The sequence below is a fragment of the Protopterus annectens genome, chromosome 1.part1 (assembly GCF_019279795.1).
Source record: "Protopterus annectens isolate FY-2018-M chromosome 1.part1, PAN1.0, whole genome shotgun sequence".
Lineage (NCBI taxonomy): Eukaryota > Metazoa > Chordata > Ceratodontiformes > Protopteridae > Protopterus > Protopterus annectens.
The window spans coordinates 1,419,845,349-1,419,865,643 of record NC_056726.1 but is presented as its reverse complement, the minus strand read 5'-3'; the positions used below and the strand labels follow the sequence as shown (position 1 = coordinate 1,419,865,643).

At 41.7% G+C, this 20,295-nt stretch overlaps 1 non-coding gene across 1 annotated transcript; it reads left to right on the top strand.

Moving 5' to 3' along the window:
- Nucleotides 1-5,478: 5,478 nt before the first annotated feature.
- On the top strand, nucleotides 5,479-5,634 carry LOC122816837. The gene has a single exon (XR_006367104.1). It is a non-coding gene; the product is annotated as a U1 spliceosomal RNA (small nuclear RNA).
- The last annotated feature ends 14,661 nt before the right edge of the window (nucleotides 5,635-20,295 follow it).

The following is a 20,295-nucleotide window of genomic DNA, read 5'->3' as shown; positions in this document are numbered from 1 at the left end:
AAGTCTGCTCTTCACTTTTTCCGTTAGAACTGATCTAGTTCTCATAATAAATACCCTATTCCTACTCTAAAGCCTGGCACTTGCTCACTAAAGCAATTATATAAGTCAGCACTAAAAAAATTAAAAGCACTACACCCTCACAAACTCCCCTTGAGTACCTTGTTCCCCATTGGCCCTTTTTTAATTATAAAGGAATTCCCAATACTATTCTAGCATGTCCAAAGGTCAGTTGTCAATCTCCTCTCTGGTCCAGCTGGTGAATCTGGGAATCTTGAGGCAATGTTACAACTGCCTCATGTACACAGACAACCCTCTCCTGCTCCCAGCAAATTCCAACACATGTGAGAGATGCAACCATATAGACAAATTGGAGGCTAAGCTCTTTCAACTCAGTACTCGCATAAGCAGTCAGGAGGAGAAGGAAACCACACTCACTACAATTCCATTGTCACATAGACCTACCATGACAGCAAACCAAACACATAAACACACAAAAACATACTCAGAGGCTCTAAATAAAAATCTGCCTAAGCAGCAAAGACCTCCGAAGCAGACACCCAAGCAACCGATACCCCAAAACAAAACACGTGCAACACATAGCTCACAAAGCCAGTGTGCTAAACAGTCACAGCCCTTAAGGCTAAACAACACACCTGATACACTTGTAATAGGTGACTCTATCATCAGGCACACTGACGTCCCGCTCACCAGGCTGAACAAGGAGAAGGTCATAGTGAGCTGCCTGTCGGGTGCTAGGATCCGCCACATAACACAAGCACTCAGGTCACTCCAAGGCAAGTACAAATATGACTCAGTCATTGTCCATGCTGGTGTGAATGACCTGAGATGTACCTCCCTGGACTACATGAAAAGAGACATAGAGGAGCTCTCTGAACATGTAGCCCAGGCCGGTATGACCCTGACCTGGAGTAGCATCTTACCCTCACCAAGAATGATGCCACAATATGAAGACAAGATGATCAATTTCAACAATTGGCTTAAGTATTGGTGTCATTCAAAGGGGATCCAATGCCTGTCAGCCTGGGATGACATGCTCGACAAGCCACGATGCTTCGCTAGGGACGGTTTGCACCTGTCACCCCAGGGCTTTTGAATATTGGCAAAGGCTCTTGCCACCCCCATAGTGCCTTTTTTAGGCAAGGCTCAAAAGACAAACCCACCTCCATAGGTATCACAAGGGATAAGAAACTAAGAGTAATGTTACTCAATGCCAGAAGTCTAAACATCAAGATGCATGCACTCAAAACTCTCCTTAGCATGGAGAACATCGATATCTGTGCAGAAACAGAAACCTGGTTCAAGGCTCCAGAGAGCACCCCAGCACTACCAGGTTATACCTCATACCATGCTTTTCCACCCCAAAACTTGGACCGAACCACAAAAGGAGGGGGAGTATCAATATTCGTCAAATGATACCCACACCTCCAGGTTGGTGGCACAGCATGAAGCATCAGAGACTATCCATTTGCAACTAACTGTGGGTAAAACTGCCTTCCAGTTTATAGCATGCTACAGACCACCCTCCCAAACCCAGGAACCCCACTCGGCCTTCCTGAGAACACTGGAAAATATGAAGGTCTCTCCAAACACCATTATATTGGGCGACTTCAACTACCCAAACATAGACTGGGAACATTACTCTAGCTCCAACACCCTAGCCCAAAGGTTCCTAGAATTTATAAACTCAAATGCTATGGAAAAACCATAGGCAGGCGTCGTGTCTGGTGGACCCCAGCCATAAACAAACTATACAATAGAAGGAGGAAGCTACTACATGATAGACAAAATTCCAAAACGGGAAGGCTTCTCTGATCAGTATTAGTTAAAAACTACGGGCACTCATAAAATTGTCTAAGGCCAGCTTCGAGAGAAAAATTGCACAGGACACAAAGGATAATCACAAGGCTTTCTTTAGTTACATTAGTAACCTGGGTGAGAATTCCCAGATATGCTCAGAATTAGTCCAAAATGACAAAAAATACACCGAACCCACAGACATTGCCAGCATCCTAGCTGACAAGTTCAGTGCAAACTCACCCCCCACCCCCACCAAAAGGGCAAATATCTATCCCAGCAGAGTGCTGCCCCCCTGACATCTCAGATGCTCAGGTAAGAGCCGCCCTCTCCAAAGCAAAAAACACAGCATCAATGGGACCAGACTGTGTCCCGGGCTGCGTCCTACATGAACTCCAAGAAGAGCTAAACCCAAACATAAAACTACTGTTCAATCTCAGCCTTACTAAAGGATATGTACCCAAAGAGTGGCGTACAGCAACAGTGGTCCCTCTCCACAAAGGTGGTGCCTCAATGGATCCTGGAAACTATTGCCCCATAAGCCTGACTAGCTTGTTCTGCAAAGCTATGGAAAGGATCATCATGGACCTCATAAATAAAGATATTGGGGACCTACAGACACTGTATCCTACCCAGTTTAGCTTTGTTAAGGGCAGATCCTGCCTCTTAAACCTGATCAATTTCTTTGAAACAGTCACCAAGGCCACTGACGAGGGGAAGGTGGTCCACACAGCCTACCTGGACCTCGTAAAAGCCTTCGATACAATACCCCACTCGGGCATTATAGATAAGCTCACCAGCTTAAATATAAACCCCTATCTCACTAGATGGGTTGCAAACTGGCTCAAGGACAGAACCCACATGGTTAGAATTGCTGGAGCCATGTCAGACTCCAATCCAGTTACAAGTGGTGTCCCACAAGGCTCTGTCCTGGGACCTCTCTTGTTCGGTATATATTTCTCGGAGGTACAGGCCAACACGGAAGGACTGTGGCTGACCAAGTTCACAGATGACTGCAAACTGGGCGCCATAATCAACTCTTCAGCTGACACAAGCATCCTACAAAAGGGCCTCATAGAAACAGACAACTGGTGCCAGAGCCATGGCCTCATGCTAAACGCCAAAAAGTGTATAGTCATCCCCTTTGGCAAAAACAAAGTGCTCACAAATTACCACATAGGTGGTAATCCGTTAAGTATGGAAGAAGTAATTAGGGACCAGGGGACCCAAGTTGACAGCAATCTGTCATTTGACAACCACTTGGTCAAAGTGGTTAGAAAAACATTTTATATAGCCCACCTAATCATGAAGCAATTCACATCTAGATCAGGGGAGGTCATTGTGCCTCTTTACTCATCCCTCATCAGGCCCATAATTGAGTACAATGCCCTTTTTGGGATGTACCTTACCAGACACCTGCAGCAACTGGAAAGACCCCAAAAGTACCTCACCAAGAGGATCAAAGGGCTCAAACAGATGCCATATGCTGCCCGGTTAAAGAAACTCCAGCTCTACTCAGTGGCATACCGCCTGCTCAGAGCTGATCTGTGCCTGACGTATAAAGCCATGTCCAACCTGGAATTAATGGACATGCTGCACCTCAAAAAATCCAAATCCCATCGAGCTACGTGCTCGAGAGACTTGAATCTCAGCACTGAAATAAATAGGACATGTTGGAGGGACAGATTCATAACCCAGAGGCTCCCTTCACTCTGGAATAAAATCCCAGTCCAGGTTAGGCAGAGTCCCTCATTGACTCTCTTCAAGAGAAATCTTGATGAATGGATGGGAGATCATAGGTTTACCCCGGGTATCACTTCTGTGTCACTGTTAGACAGAGGCACAGTATACTAACCTCGAAAAAGGGCATAGCAAAATTCATTTAAAATGGGTGGCGAAAGCCAAACACACTCTGGCTAGGCTTATAAATGCCCTAGGGCAGATAGCCTAGTATGAACCTATGAACCTATGAACCTATAAAACAAGACCTAGTGGAGCCACTAGGCACTCTCTTTAACCACAGCCTGAGCACTAGCTTTGTTCCAGCAGAGTGCAGAACAACAACAGTAATCCCTTACACAAAGGAGGTCCATCAATCAACCTTGGGAATTATAGACCCATAAACCTAACTGGCGTTATCTGCAAGGCCATGGAAAGAACCACCATAGACCTTATCAACAAGGATACAGGCAACCATCAAACACTTGACCCGACCCAGTTTGGCTTTGCTAATGGTAGATCATGCTTATTAAACTGGTGGACTGCTTTGAGAATGTCACCAAAGCTGAGGATGAAGGCAAAACAGTACATACAGCCTATCCTGACTTAGCTAAGATCTTTGACACAATCCCCCACTCAGGTACCATTGAGAAACCCTTCCATCTGGGATTAACCCATGCATCACTAGATGGGGTAGCCATCTGGCTCACTGGCAGAACACATGCTGTCAAAGTTGGGAATTCCACCTCTATCAGTAGATCTGTTGCCAGTAGTATATCACCATAGGGATCTGTGTTGAGCCTTCTACTGTTTGTAATTTATTTCTTGGAAGTCCAGGCAGAAAAAGATGGCCTATGGCTTACCAAGTTTGCCGCTGATTGCAAACTGGTGCAGTCATTGAGTCCCCCAATGATGTTAACATATTACAAAAGGAGCTTACACAGACAAATAATTGGTGTGAAAGCCACAGACCAAAACTAAATGCAAAAAAGTGCATTATTATCTCATTTGGCAAAGAAGAAGTGCCTGCAAATTACAATATTGACAGCACCCCCCCTAAGCTCACACCCAGTCATATGAGATTTGAGAACACAGGTTGATTGCAAGCTAAACTTCGATCACCATGTGTCCACAGTAGAAAAGAAAGCCTTCTACATCACGCATCTCATAAGTAAAGGCATTACATCCAAAACCAAGGATGTTATAACTCCTCTTTACTCGACCCTCATCGGACCACTAATAGAGTATAACATGTATCCTGAAACATGGTCACTGAATGGCTGAAAAAATAGACTTACATATATTAAGTACAATGTGGCCATTTCCTGGAATATTCCCTTCTCTCTGAGGTATGGTGATCTCAGAGTTAGTATATATAAGTATGGCGAGTACTTGCCCCTACTTTGGAAGGTCAAGGAGGTTTTGCCGCCCCCCCCCCCCCACAAAGAAAAAATAAGTTTAATGCAGAAGACTGCTGTTCGAGATTCGCTGTTCATATGGATTTTTCAGTGTCAGCATACAAGAGTGATGACATTTAAATATCATAGGCACATACCTCTCAACTTCTTAATGCAAGAAATCTGGACAAAGCCTAAAATAATGAGGAGACAAATGCCTCAAAATAGGGACAGATTGTAAATACTGCTCTTACAAATTTAGAAAGCTGTAAAATAATAGGATTTGTGTTTGCATACATTTTCTGAAGGATATGAATTCCGAAACTCAAATATATGTCATTATTTGGTCATTATTTAATGACTTCAGTCCATCATGATTTGCCAGAAAATCACAGATTTTATGACAAACAGACCAAATATTTGAGGAAAAAATCTGTACAGTTGAGAGGTATGCTTAGAGATCACATTATACACACTGAGTACACAGTTTGGGACAGACAAATGTACGAATTATTGTTGCATTGTAATAGTTCCATTATACAGAGAAATACTTACCCGGCAGGGGGAATACCATGATCAAGAAGGTGGTTTCCTCAGGGTGAAGCTTTTCCATTGCACATTTTGGTTGGGTTGACCCCTGTGATTTCCCCAAATGTAGGAAACTCAACTGCATAATTTCTGGCAGACCCTTTCTTGAATGGTGCAGTGCTGCATCAGTTTGCATTGTCACCTCACATTAAGAGGTTATCTGGTTTGATTCTTGACTGGGGTGACTTCTTTGTGGAGTGCAGAGCTTGCATGTCCTCCATGTGTTCGTTCAGGTCTCCTCCAAGTGCTCCAGTTTCCTCCCTTGTTGCAAAGACATGAGTCTGTAGCAGTGGCGGCTGGTGACTTCAAATCAAAGGGGGGGGGCTACAGGAGACAGCTGAATGGGTGGGGCTAACAGGAAGATGTGTGGCCAAACACAAAGCAGTGGAGCTATGCTTAAAACCACAAAAACTGGGACTTTAATTAAATACGCTACCTTGGGTGCCAAACCATCATTATGAGATTCCTATCAAGACAAAATTGAAGTGGAAAAGAAACAAAAATATTTCAATGCATTGGCTACATGACAGCTTACTTAATATCTAGATGTAAACAAAAAGGTTGTGAGATATGAAAAAATAAATTAATTTTAAATATGTTACTGGAATGCCAGTCAAAATCAAGTATAAAAAACAAGCAGTACTCAACTCAAGTCACTTCTTGCACTGCAGTTCTAATTATAATTTATATTCAGCTTTATAAAAGTACCAAGTAACATGTTGAAAGTAACAATCTCTGTGATACCCCCACTTATAAAAATATTTCTTATCCAAAAAAGACCTTCTGCCTGACAACAACTGTCTACTTGTTTCATGGGGAAAACATGATCTAAGTAAAAAAAATGAACATCAAACAAGAAAAAAGTTCAAGATAAATTGTTTATAGGATTACTACACAGGTTATGGACCACACATGACAGACTGGCATTCTGTTTAGTTTACATGCAAAACCTTCAAAGATGACTGCAAGTCTCCAACAAATGTAATGATCTTCTGAAAATACTATAATCCTGTCCTTTATTACAAATGCTGTCATATGAATTTCAGTACCTAAGGCTTATATGTTATCTAGTGTAAATATTCTCTGCATGACAGCAACAAGAAGGCTTTCAATGTTGATAATTCTTTAACAGTATGCTTATTAAAGCTTACTCGCATCTTACAATCTCAGACAAGCTTACCTGGTGGTCATTAAAGCATTGCTACTCAAACACAGAGCAACGGGCACTACAACAACATGCATTTTCCGAATGATAAAAAGCATAAATCAACAGTATAAAATATGACAGAAATCCAGAACATTCTGCAAAATCAGGGACAGATGAAAAGCCACTGCAGTACTTGTGTCTACCTTGGATGGGGTGATACTCTGCACACTTACACTGCATAACTGTTCCTTACCTTGCTTGGACACATCCAGAGGCACTACATAGGGGAGTGGGGTACAACAAGTATGTCACAATTTGAAATGTCTCTGGCTGACAGTGATGGCCCTGACACATTTGTCATAACTCAACCTCAGAGCAAGAAATCTTGAAATAAACAAATAGAAGTGGGACAAAGGCCCAAAAAATAAGGACAATTTTTAAATAATTTTAAATATTGCTCTTATAAACTTGCATTAGTGTGAATTTTCTGAAGGGTATGAAATCTGAAACTCAAATGTCTGTCATTATTTTCTAACTTCGGTCTTTAATGATTTGCCATTAATTTGCCAGAAAACCAGAATTTTATGAAAAATGGACCAAAAATGTGATGCAAAAAATTTAAAATAGCCACATAATACAGCTGGAAACCTGTAAAAGAAGGGACACCTTTTTAATATTAGTACTGTTAAGTTGAGCAGCTGACAAAATAAGAGAATCTATATGCATTTCTGAAATAAAAATAATCTGTAACTCTGATAATTACAATTATTTATTAATTGTAAACTCTCCACGTTTCTTCCAAAATTTCCATTTTGCAAAGAGATTATTAGGGGGAAAGCAACATTTTGAGCCAAAATTGGGGACAGTTGAGAGGTTTGGATATACCTATTTCAACCTCAACACAGGAAATCTGGACAAGGCCAAATATATTCGGGGAACAAACAAACAGTACTAAAAATTGCTCTTGTATAAACTTAGACAGTTGATAGAATAACATATCTTGCTTTAGCATGCATTTTTCTGAAGGGTATTAAGTCTGAAACCTCAATGTCTGTCATTATTTAGTGACTTCATTCCTTAATGATTTGCCAGAAAACCACAAATGTTATGAGGAACAAACCAAAAATAAGAAGCAAAAATCTATTCATTCTGCAAAAATCTGGACACTTGAGAGGTATAGTTCAGCCAGGAGAATTATTCAGCAGAAATCCTATGTGACAGACTTAGCTCCCTAGGTATGTACAATATGTACCCCCCCCCAAAAAAAAAAAAAAAACGAATATCTAATAGAAATGATTTCTTCAATCTGGCTTCATCACTTTCAGTAGCATTCAGACTCAATAAGCGAAAATATTCAGTAACAAAAAAGTTTGTGCTTGTAGACAGTTGAGTTAATTGGTTCCTTAATTGAACACATCAAACCAAGAACTGGGAGGGGTGTACCTGAGCTGATCAGATAATCAATAAACACCTTCCTGATTGTATTGAATTATATTCCTTGTATAATACAGTACAGTTGTTAGATGGCATTTTAAATTTATTGTTTTGAACATTTTTCCAGTAAACAATGAAACAAAATACATACACCAATAATGACAAAGCTTCCCAGTTCAGAACATTTCTATCATAAAAGTGTACTCAAGCTTCTGCAATCCACCAGTATCAGTAAATATGCACAATCTCTGCAGAAGTAAAAGTCATCTAAATAATTCCACATTAAAGAGATCTGTAACTAATGAAGAGGTTGCTGCTAGCAAACAACTTTATATTTTATTGTTTCATCTACAAATAAAGTGCCTGTTGCCCTTGAGGGATAAATTGCCTAAGTTACATTAAAAATAATAAGCTAGTAATAGTGCAATAGGGAATGGATGGCAAACTGATAGCAGGATCATAGTGCAGTAGGGAATGGATGGTAAACTGATAACAGGTTCTAGTTACTAGGTATCTCTGCCAAAACAGGACATTCTCAGGACTGCAGCATCCACTCCCTTTAAAAGTACAACACAATACAGTATCAGCAATGCATCTACATACTGTGGGAGTAGAACTCACAGCCTTCTGCATCAAAAGCATGTATTCAGCCTGTTATGCTATTAACAAGGTAAGCAGACTCACCATAAGCAGCACTAAACTTCTCTTCCCCTGAAGCTCTCAGCTCCTTATAAAATTCACTTGACACTCAACTGTATCACTCAACTTTGCAGCACAAGAAATCAGGAAAAAGCCAAAATTTATTGGGGGACAAAAGCCCAAAAACTGGGGACACATTTTAAACATTGCTTGTATAATCCTGAAAAGTTGCTAGAATAAAATATTGTGTTACCACCATGCATTTCATTACCAGGTCTTGGTCCCAGGGCCCTGTGCACTACAGTCAGAACAACATACCACTATACCAAATCAGCCGTTGCTTGAAAGGTAGGATGATTTAAACTTAAGTCGCTAAAATTTAGTGAATTCAGTTTTCACCATAGCTTTCAACCTCTTAGCACAAAACACCTGTACAAAGCCAATTTAGTTCTCATCATAGCTCTCAACCTCTTAGCACAAAAAAACCTGGACAATCCTACACCCCTGCACTACCAGGCTATAACTCATATCACATGTTTCGGCCATGTAACCTGGACCGAAACACCAAAGGCAGAGGTGTGTCCATATTCATTAAGGATAACCATCCCTCCAGGCAAGTTGCTCAGCATAATGCATCCGAGGTTATCCAAGTGCAACTAACTCTGGGCAAAACTGCAATCCAAATTGTAGCTTGCTACAGATCCCCCACCATGACCCAGGATTCCCACTCCTCTTTTCTTAATGTACTGAAAAATATTAGGGTTCAACCAAACACCCTAATAATGGGCGACTTCAACTACCCCACCATTAACTGGGAAAACTACTCGTGTACCAACTCCTTAGCTCAGCACTTTCTGGAATTCATAAACTCCAATGCCCTGGATCAACTTATCCACACCCCCACCAGGGGCAACAATATCCTAGACCTAGTCATTACCAACATGAGTGACCGGTGTTCCACACCTGAAGTCAACTCCTCATTGGTCCGATCCGACCATAAGCTAATCACTCTTGATATCCCAGTCCTCCCCCACCCCCCAATAAGGAAACCACAGTAAAAGATTTCTCCAAAGCCAACTTCATGTTTCTTAAGACAGAAGTGGTGAACTTCATGACACCCATGCAGATGGACAATACAGTTGCAACTGCTGAATCTTACACAAATGCACTCTATAAGTACTTACACAAGTGCATGGATCGTGCTATCCCAAACAGAACCAAGACGCTATCCTCCAAAAAAAGGAAGCCAATCTGGTAGTCCCCTGCCATAAACAAACTGTACAACAGAAGGAAGAAACTGCTGGAAAAGAGAGTAAAATCCCATGAGTGGAGAAGCTTCCTGGTCAACCTCAGTAAGAAGCTGAGATCCCTTGTAAGATCCTCCAAAGCTAGCTATGAAAACAAAATCACAACTAATTCCAAGGACAGCCACAAAGCATTCTATAGCTATGTCAAGAATCTCGATGGCAACACCCAGATCTGCTATGAGTTACAGCACAAAGCAAGAAAATTACAGAACCAACTGATATTGCCATCATCCTGGCAGATAGGTTCAGTGCTAAATTCACCCCCCTCTCACCCCTAAAGGTCCCATATCTATACAGGAAGAATGCAGAGTCCCTGTAATCATAATTACGCAGGTAAAAGCTGCACTCTCTAAAGCCAAAAACACAGTATCCATGGGACTGGGCAACATCCCAGGCTGCATTTTACATGAAATTCAGAATGAAAACTGGCTCCCCACTTAAGCACCATGTTCAATAATAGCCTCGCATCAGGCTTTGTGCCAACTGAATGGTGCACAGCAACAGTTATCCCACTCCACAAATGGGGAGCCACCACTGATCCCGGGAACTATCGACCTATTAGCCTGACGAGCCTGGTCTGCAAGGCCATTGAACGTATATACATGTAACTCAAACAAAGACATTGGTAACCTCCAAACTCTGGATTCCACCCAGTTCGGGTTTGTGAAAGGAAAATCATGCCTCCTAAACCTGATCGACTTCTTTGAGGCAGTCACCAAAGCTGTAGATCAGGGTAAGATGGTTCACACAGCCTATCTTGACCTCTCCAAGGATTTCAACACCATCCCCCATTCTGAAATTATAGCTAAACTCACTAAGCTAGGTATAAATCCCTATGTCACAAGATGGGTTGCCAACTGGCTCACTGACAGAATCCACACTGTAAAAGTTGCAGACTCCAAATCTGACCTCAAAGCAGTGAAAAGTGGAGTACCACAGGTTTCCGTCCTGGGACCTCTCCTGTTTGGTATCCACTTTTCTGAAGTACAGACTAACACAGAAGGCCTCTGGCTAACAAAGTTTGCATATGACAGCAAACTAGTAGCCGTAGGCAAGTCCCCAAATGATGTGGACATGCTACAGAAGGGCCTCACTAAGACAGATGCCTATTGTCAGAGCCATGGCCTCAAGCTCAGTGCCAAAAAGTGCAGTGTCATCTCATAGGTTCATAGGGTTCAGGTTCCTTGTGGTTCTGAGGGATCTAGATTTTTGAGGTGAAGCATATTTCAAAAATCTGGGTTGACATGGCCCTTATTATATCAGCACAGGTCAGCATAAGACATATTTTGAGACCCTTTATCCTTTTTGGTGAGGAACTTTTGGGCCTTTCCCAGCTGCTCAGGTGTCGGGTCAGATACATTCCGGGAATGGGGCATTCTCAATCATAGGTCTAATGAGAGATGAGTACAGGGGGGGGATGACCTCCCTAGAATCTAGATGTGAATCCCTTCATCAGTGGGCAATTTGCCAGGTCGAGGTAGGCTGTATGAACTGCCTTACCCTCATCAATGGCCTTGGTGACTGCTAATGGGATGGTAATTCCAGTGGGTCGGGGGAGGGCACCCAGCAGCAAGTGGGACCACAGTCACCGCCGCCCACCCTTGGAGTGCGTGATCCTGAGGGTGAGGCTAGATTAAACAGCTGTGTTTAACTCTCATTTTTTCTCCCTCATTGAGTTAGAGCACAGCACCCGTCCGGGATGGATGCGGTCCCATGGATGCTGTGAGAGAGCAGCTTTTTTTTTCACTGTGGTCTTTTTATTTTGGTGGGGGAGGATGAGATGAGGACCTCCATCAGTTTATAGTATGATCTGATCTCACTGGTGAGTGATCCCGTGTTGATGCATTGTTTGTGAGCGCATATGGATGATGATGAGATCAAGTATGTTTCTCCTCTTGTGGGGTGGTTGTGGAGTTTAGGAACTCCATTTGAGTTTATGAACTCTTGGCCAGTGTTGGATAGCTTGTTTAGGGGTGGAGTAGTGTTCCCAAGTGTTCCCAGTATGAGGGTGTTTGAGACCCTCTCCAACCCCTTTTGGTGATTTTGGAGCGGGCAGTGCTTCCAGGTTTCTCAGGAGGGGTGGCTGAGGGGACATGCAGGCCGCCTGCAAAGCACATATGCTCTGCAGCGCAGTTGGTCTTGCTGGTTGCATGCAAACTGGATGGTCTCCGATCAACCTTGAGGTGTGTGTGTGTCTTATGGTGTGTGTCACCTTTATGTTTTTTTTTGGTGTTGTCTCCGTTGGTGGTGTCCGCATGTGATATGAGGGAATGATATGAGTGAATAGTGCCAGTTGCAGCCTTTGTCTCTCCACAAGCAGGACAGTTACTTGTCCGTGGTAGTTGTGCCTCGAGTATGTCTGGCCTCTGATGTTGTGTTTGTAGATTTTTGTGATGGCATGTAGTGTGACTGGGTATGTAGTGTATGTGTATGATTCCTCCTGTCTGGTCTTGCCAGTCCAATGGTGAAGTAGTCCTCTCTGGTTACCTCCCCGCTGGTCTTGCTCTCGCATGTATTCAGGTTTTTGTGGGAGAGAGTCCAGTTGTTCCTGTGTTCTCAATTACTTTTGTGTCTCAATATTCAGGAGGGAGAGAGTGAGTATTGAGGACACTTGGCTGATCCCTCGACATATTGTCTCAATAAGATAAAAAAAACCAGAAAAGACATCTCCTCTGGTAAAAACTCTGTACCCATGAACTGCCACATAGGTAGCAATCTACTTAACACCAAATGCGTGATAAGAGACCTTGGGACCCAGGTGGACAGTAGTCTTTCATTTAATAGTCACATCACCACAGTAGTCAGGAAGTCCTTCTACATGGCACACCTCATCTTAAAAGGGTTCTCATCCAGGAAAAAAGAAGTCATTATGCCCCTCTACTCGACACTCATTAGACCCATTATAGAGTACAACGCCCCTTTTTGAATATATCTCACAAGACATCTGCAGCAGCTGTAAAGGCCACAGAAGTAACTCACAAAGAGGATTACTGGCCTCAAACAAATGCCCTATACTGACCGCCTCAAAAAACTCCAGCTTTACTCTGTAGCATATTGCCTACTCTGAGGTGATCTCTGCCTAACATATAAAGCTATGTCAAACCCATAGCTGTTGGATATGCTACATCTAAAGAAATCCCAATCCCTCTGAGCTACACACTCTAGGGACCTAAACCTTGTCACCACAATAAACAGGACATGCTGAAGGGATAGATTCCTGTCTCAGAGACTTCCCATACTCTGGAACAGGCTATCCATCTATGTCAAGCAAAATTTCTTCATTCATTAGCTTCAAGAAGAAAAATCTTGATGAGTGGGAAAAAGGAAATACAGGGATCACTTCTTCTGTGTCTCTGCTTGACAGTGACACAGGAAAATAACTTTTTTGGGTTGCATAAGCCAGGGAACCTTGTTGGCTAGGCTTACATAGGCCTTTGGGCCGATAGCCTAGTGCCTACCTATGAACCTATAAACAAAGCCAATAATGGGGGAATACTGCCCCAGAAATAGGAAAACATTTTAAATATTGATTTATAAACTTAAAAAAATTTCTAGAATAAAAGGTTTTGCATTACCATGTATTTTCTCAAGAATATGAAGTCTGAAATTCAAATCCCTGTCATTCTTTAGTGAATTCAGTCCTTCACTGATTACAAAAATCCAGAAAACCACAGATTTTATGAGGAACAGAACAGAACAAAACTGAGGCAAAAATCTAGACAGTTGTCACAAGTAGTGGTGGGTAGGGAATTCAGGCTTTTGCCAACCTGTAGCCAAGGTACAGAGTTTGAGCCTAAATAACTCTTAACTACTGGCCATTTTACACACACACACACACACACACACACACACACACACACACACACACACACACACACACTTTCATTTAAATGCAAATTTCCCTACCTCCATTGCAGCAGCTTTGTTCCTGGAGAAGAACCGTCCCTTGTAAGGAAAACAAATATCCTTCCTTTGAAGCCAGAGCCAGTCAGTAGCTATCCATGTGCGTGACACCTTGTATCCCCACATACGTTACTGCAGATGTTGCAGTCTGATCCCCTTCCAGTCTATGCAGTTACAAACTGCATAGACTACTGGACCTCAGTGTACAGAAGCCTTCTCCTCATAATCTGGATTGGTTAAACAGAAGTTCAGGTTTACAGAAACCCAGTGCATGCATGCGCAGTTTATTCTGGAGCTCACAAGCTAATTATTTTATTTTTATAGGTTCATAGGTGTCTACTAGGCCAATGGCTCTGGAACCTTTACAAGCCTAGCCCAAGCCTAGCCCATAGAAGTGCCCTGGCATCATGCCACCATTAGTTCCCAGTGCCTGTATCAAGTAGATCCACTGGAGTGATACCTGGGATGAACTTTCTATTTCCCATCTGCTCATCAAGATTTTTCTTGAAAATAGTCAGTGAGGTGCTCTGCTTGAAATGTATGGGAAGTGTATTCCAGAGCATGGGCAGTCTCTGGGTTACGAACCTGTCCCTCCAGCACGTTCTGCTGATTGTGGTAATGAGGTTGAGGTCCCTGGAGCGTGTGGTGCGGAGAGATTGGGATTTCTTTAAGTGTAACATTTCTAATAGGGCTGGATCAGATATGGCTTTGCAAGTCAAGCAGAGATCACCTCTTAACAGACAATATGAGACAAAGAAAAGCTAGAGTATTTTGAGTCTGTCCATATAGGGCATGTGTTTAAGGCCCAGGATCCTCTTTGTGAGGTACTTTTGTGGCCTTTCCAGCTGCTGCAGGTGTTTAGTGAGGTACATGCCAAATGAGGCATTATACTCAATGATTTGCCTAATGAGAGAACAGTAGATGGAGATGATGATCTCTTTCTTCCTGGATGCAAAACCCTTGGTAATGCGATGTGCCACATAGAAGGACTTTCTGACCTCAGTGGCAATGTGGTGATCGAAGGAGAAGTTGCTGTCAACCTGTGTCCTCAGATCTCTTATAACACCTTCAGTGATCAGTGGGCTACCATCAAAGTGGTAATTAGTGGGAACAGACTTTTTCCCAAAGGGAATGATGATGCATTTTTTGGCATTAAGCTTAAGGCCATGGTTTTGACACCAGTCATTGATCGCATTGAGGCCTTTCTGTAAGACATCTATATCATTTGGGGGGGTTAATAATTGCTCCCAGCTTGCAATCATCAGTGAACGTGGTCAGCCAGAGTCCCTTCATGTTGGCCTAGGCTTCCAAGAAGTAGATGCCAAACAGGAGAGGACACAGGACTGATCCCTGTGGGACTCTACTCGTGAATGTTCGACAGTCTGACTTGGATTCTGCTACTTTCACACTGTTGGTTCTATCTGTGAGCCAATTTGCAACCCGCCTAGTGGTTGATATAGGGGTTGATTTCTAGTTTGATGAGTCTATCAATAATTCCTGAGTGGGGAATGGTATCAAAGGCCTTGGCCAGATCGAGGTAGTACTGTATGAACTACCTTGCCTTCATCCACTCAAAGAAGTCAAGCAGGTTGAGCCGGCATGATCTACCCTTCACAAAATCAAATTGCATGGGATCCAGAGTTTGGAGATTCCCTATATCCTTGTTAATTAGGTCCATGATGATGAGCTACATAGCCTTACATATCAGACTTGTCAGACTAATGGGGTGATAATTCCCAGGGTCTGTAGTCACTCCCCCTTTATGGAGAGGGATGACTGTATCAGTGCACCATTTTGTAGGGACAAAGCCTGAGATGAGGCTGTGATTGAACAGGACACTCAGGTGTGGTGCCAGTTCACTTTGTAGTTTATGTAGAACACAGTCAGTGATATTGTCGGGTAACTTGGAAGCTGTATTCTTGGCCTTGGACAATGCAGCTTTAGCCTGTGTTGCAGTAATGCTAGGTGACTGGCATTCTTCTGGTATTGTGATTGGTCCTTTAGGGGGAGGAGAGAGGGGTAAAGTTGGCACTGAATCTGTCGGCCAGTATGTTGGCAATCTCTGTTGGCTCAGTATAGGAGGTACCATTGTGTAGTAACTCAGAGCAAATCCCTCTCCCCATTTATTGGCTGCAGATAATAAGTACATAAGTATCATTTTGCAAAGGCTCACCCCTCAAACTACTCATCAGGCTGGAAAACATTTGATAAAATGACTTAACATTGATTGTACTGGTACTGTTTGCATTAATTTTAGTGTTAAATTAGTGATTTTTTTTACTATAATTACTTTGCTGGTTTTTAATGATAGCAAAAGAAAGTTTCCAGGCTAGTTGTGTTGTATTGAACTTTGAATACTCAGTAGAAAGTCCACTCAAACTTTATCCTAAAAATGAACTCTAAGCAGTTGTAATTACCCCTGTCCCACAGTCATTTCTGTCGGTATCATGGACCAGTACTTTCCCTCAACTTCTAGATCCAGCCTGATTGTGATGGGTATCTTGAGACAGTGTAAGAATTGTCTCATGTAGTCTGATGACCATCTATTACTCAAACAGCATAACACAGTGTGTGAGAGATATACATATGTTATGTCCTTGGAGGCAAAAATCGCACAGTCAGTAAAGTCAGACACAAAAATTGTCAGCAGTATATCACACATCACACATCTTAAAAGCCATCACAATAGACATAATTCTTCATATGCTGAGGTTCTAAAAATTAACTTGCCTAAACCTCAAAGATCTCCAGTTACAACACAGGTATGAAGCACACTCAGCAAGTTAAGCCTATCTCCTCACAAAACACAATGAGTTCAAAATACACATGCTGAGCCTGTAAGGCAGGCATCAACCCAAACAGACATTCTTAATATAGCTGACTCCATTGTGACATGTACAGATATGCCTCTTACCCAGGCTGAGTGTTGCTCATCTGGTTTCACAAGTGAAGGCGAACAAGCAGGGTAGTTCATTTATATGTTTTATTACATAGAAACACATTAGGATGGATAGCAACAGTGCAAAGTATAAGCAAACTGATTAACTGACAGAGTACACAGATATGCATGCTTACATCTCAACAGCTTACTACAAAATGGCAGTCAAGCTTGCATGTGATCAGTATTTATACACGTGTGCAATCCCCTAGAAAGCTTCTTAGAGATATACATACATATTAATCTACATCCTCCCTCTTTAATGAATTGCCCACAATATAATGACATTTCGAAAAAGAGACATGCAATTGTACACAATAACAATAATGCCTATGTCATTATGTCCAAGTTGCCGTGTATCTGGAACATGGGCTAGAAATGCTACCTTTTCTAGTGATATAGCAATCAGAACTGAGTTTAGCAACAGGGACAGTCATTGGTGAACAAACAGATTCTGGAGTTTCGGGATTCTTCTCAGGAACAGGGATATTTATTGGAACTAAAATACTGGATAACTCACTCTGAGATATAGAGTCTTTCTCGCAGGTATGATACTGCAACATAGGCTCAGACACCGGGATCAAATGTTTCGATCTTTCTCGCAGGTATGATACTGCAACATAGGCTCAGACACCGGGATCAAATGTTTCTGATTCTGCCTAAATTCTGCTCCTTGCAATTCCACAATGTACAATAACGGCTCTAGACATGTATTCTTCATGGCTCCAGTCTGATTAAAACCTTTGGATGTATGCATCCTCACTATCTCTCCTTCACATAATGGATTGAGCAGTTTGCTGGTATTATCATAGTAGGACTTCTGGGATAAGCACTTCTTCAACAGATTAACTGATCTGTTATTCTTGACACATGGAATCAATAATTTGCTACTGACTGGTAACGTGGTTCTGGTTTGTCTTGACAGAAGTCTCTGTGCAGATGAACCAAGATGTTTATTAAGAAAAATATTTCTAAGATTTAAGAGATTCAAGAAAACATTGCTATTGTTTCATTTCAACTTCTGTATTAACTGTTTTGCACTATGAACTGCACGTTTTGCCAAGCCATTTGACTGTGGATACTCGGGGCTACTCGTAACATGAGTAAAGTCCCACTCTTTCACAAAACCTTTGAACTATTGGTTTGTAAACTGTGTACCATTATCAGCAATAACTTTGTGCAGGCTACCATGGAATGCAAAATGACTTTTCATTTTAGTAATGACAGTACTGGACACTAGATTAGGAAGTAGGTCAATCTCAATCCAGTTTGAATAAGAGTCTACTAACACCAAGTAATGCTGACCATTCCACTGAAAAATGTCTGTAGCTACTGTCGAACAACATAGTTTAGGAATCTAGTTTAATTGAAGTTGTTCTTTCTGTTAATGCGCCTTAGTACTATTACATACAGAACAAGATAAAAGTACTTTGTCAATATCCTGTGACACAGAAGGGCAAAATACTAGTCCTCTCACCCTTTTTTGGGTAGGGTCTGCTCCTGGATGGCCATGATGCAAAATAGTAATATACTCCTTTTGCAAGGACGTTGGAAGAATCACTTTAGGACCTTTCAAGATGATACCATTGTCCTACTAAATCTCACCTCTGTATGGAAAATAAGGTTGCAGGTCTACAGGTAAGCAAGTTTGTTTTGACGTCCATCCACAACTGATAAAGTGGTTGAGCTTCTGAAGAACTGGATCTGTGGCTGTATGACTTCTAAGTTCATTAAGATGTGTAGAAGAAAAATGTTTCACTTCTATGACTTCAAAATCAAGTTTTTCATTTTCACACTGTTCATTGGTATTTCTGGGTGATCTGGATAAAGTATCAGCAAGATAAAGTAGTTTGCCTTTCATGTAGATAAGATTGAAATTATACTTTTGCAATTTCAACATCATGCATTGCAATCTGGCAGGAGCTGTATGCATAGGCTTTATCAAAACAGTGACTAGAGGTTGGTGATCTGTTTCAGTCTGGATAGGTCTACAGTATATAACCATGGAACTTTGAACGCGCAAACATGATTACTATGAGTTCTTTCTTTATCTGAGCATGCTGTATTCATTTTGGGTAAGAGTTCTCGAAGAATTGGCTACTGGTCTACCCTCTTGAAGAATGACTGTACCAAGACCAAATTTCTAAGCATCACAAGAAAGAGTAACTGGCTTGTGAACACCATAGTATCTGAGTGTTGGTGGACTGGCAATTCTGTGTTTCAGGACATAAAATGCTCTCTGGTGTTGCTCTGACCATGACCAAGATACATCTTTGCATGTCAGCTCTCTGAGTGGTGCTGAAAATTGGCTCAAGTCTAGAATGAACTTGCCTAGATAATTAACCATGCCAAGAAAATGTCATAAGGCTTGAACATTGTCTGGAGCTGCCATCTCAAGAATTGCTGTTTGCGTGGATTGATCTGATCGTAAGCCTGAACTGGTAAATAAATGACTAGCATAACTGACTTCTTGTAGCCTGAATTTTCACTTCTGAGTATTCAGATTAAGATTCACTTCACATGCTCTTTCCAGAATTTTCTTGAAGTTTCTGTCATGCTCATCTTCACCATTACCTCAGACTAGAATATTATCTACTATAATAGCATATGGATACCCAAAAACATTTGCTACATTCATTGCTGGTAGACTTCACTGGCAGAAATTATCCCAAATGGCATTTTCAAAAATTTGTACCTGCCAAAAGGAGTACTGAAAGTGGTTAGCAATGAGGGCTTTTGGTCAAGTAGTATTTGCCAAAAGGAACTCTTTGCATTTAAAACAGAAAAACAGTCACATTTGGCATAAGAATAGAGACTTCTTCAACTGTACTCATTAGGTGATGAGGTCTTTTTAGTGCGTTGTTCAAATCTCATAGATCAATACATATTCTAATATCGTCTGAGCTTTTCTTATGATCTACGATCATGGAAGATACCCATTCAGTAGGTTCATCAACTGGACAAATTACACCTTGTTGCATCATTATAGATAGCCTTACTTTGACTCTGTTCTTCATAGCTATTGGTACTTTCCAGGCTGGCCTAACAACTGGACTGACCTCTGTGTCTAACTTCATGGAGTACACAACTGGGAGTTTGCCTAGTTTGTCTTCAAAAAGATCAGCATAGGTGGAGAAAATAGTCTAGGCAAAATTAGAAGAGTGGTCTTTTAAGCTAACATATGGACTTCCGTGTTAAATGAAAGCAGTTACAAATACTACTAGCTCCAAAAAGCAAAAACATGAATTCTCCTCAAAAGAAACACATAGAGCACTGCTGTCGCTGCCAAGCTTTCGTTATTAACACATTCTAATACCTGGGCCCCACCGGCCTTCAATAGAATAAATTCATATAAATCAGGCAGCATTTTATACTCCATCACCATACTTAATTCAATTAATAAATTCA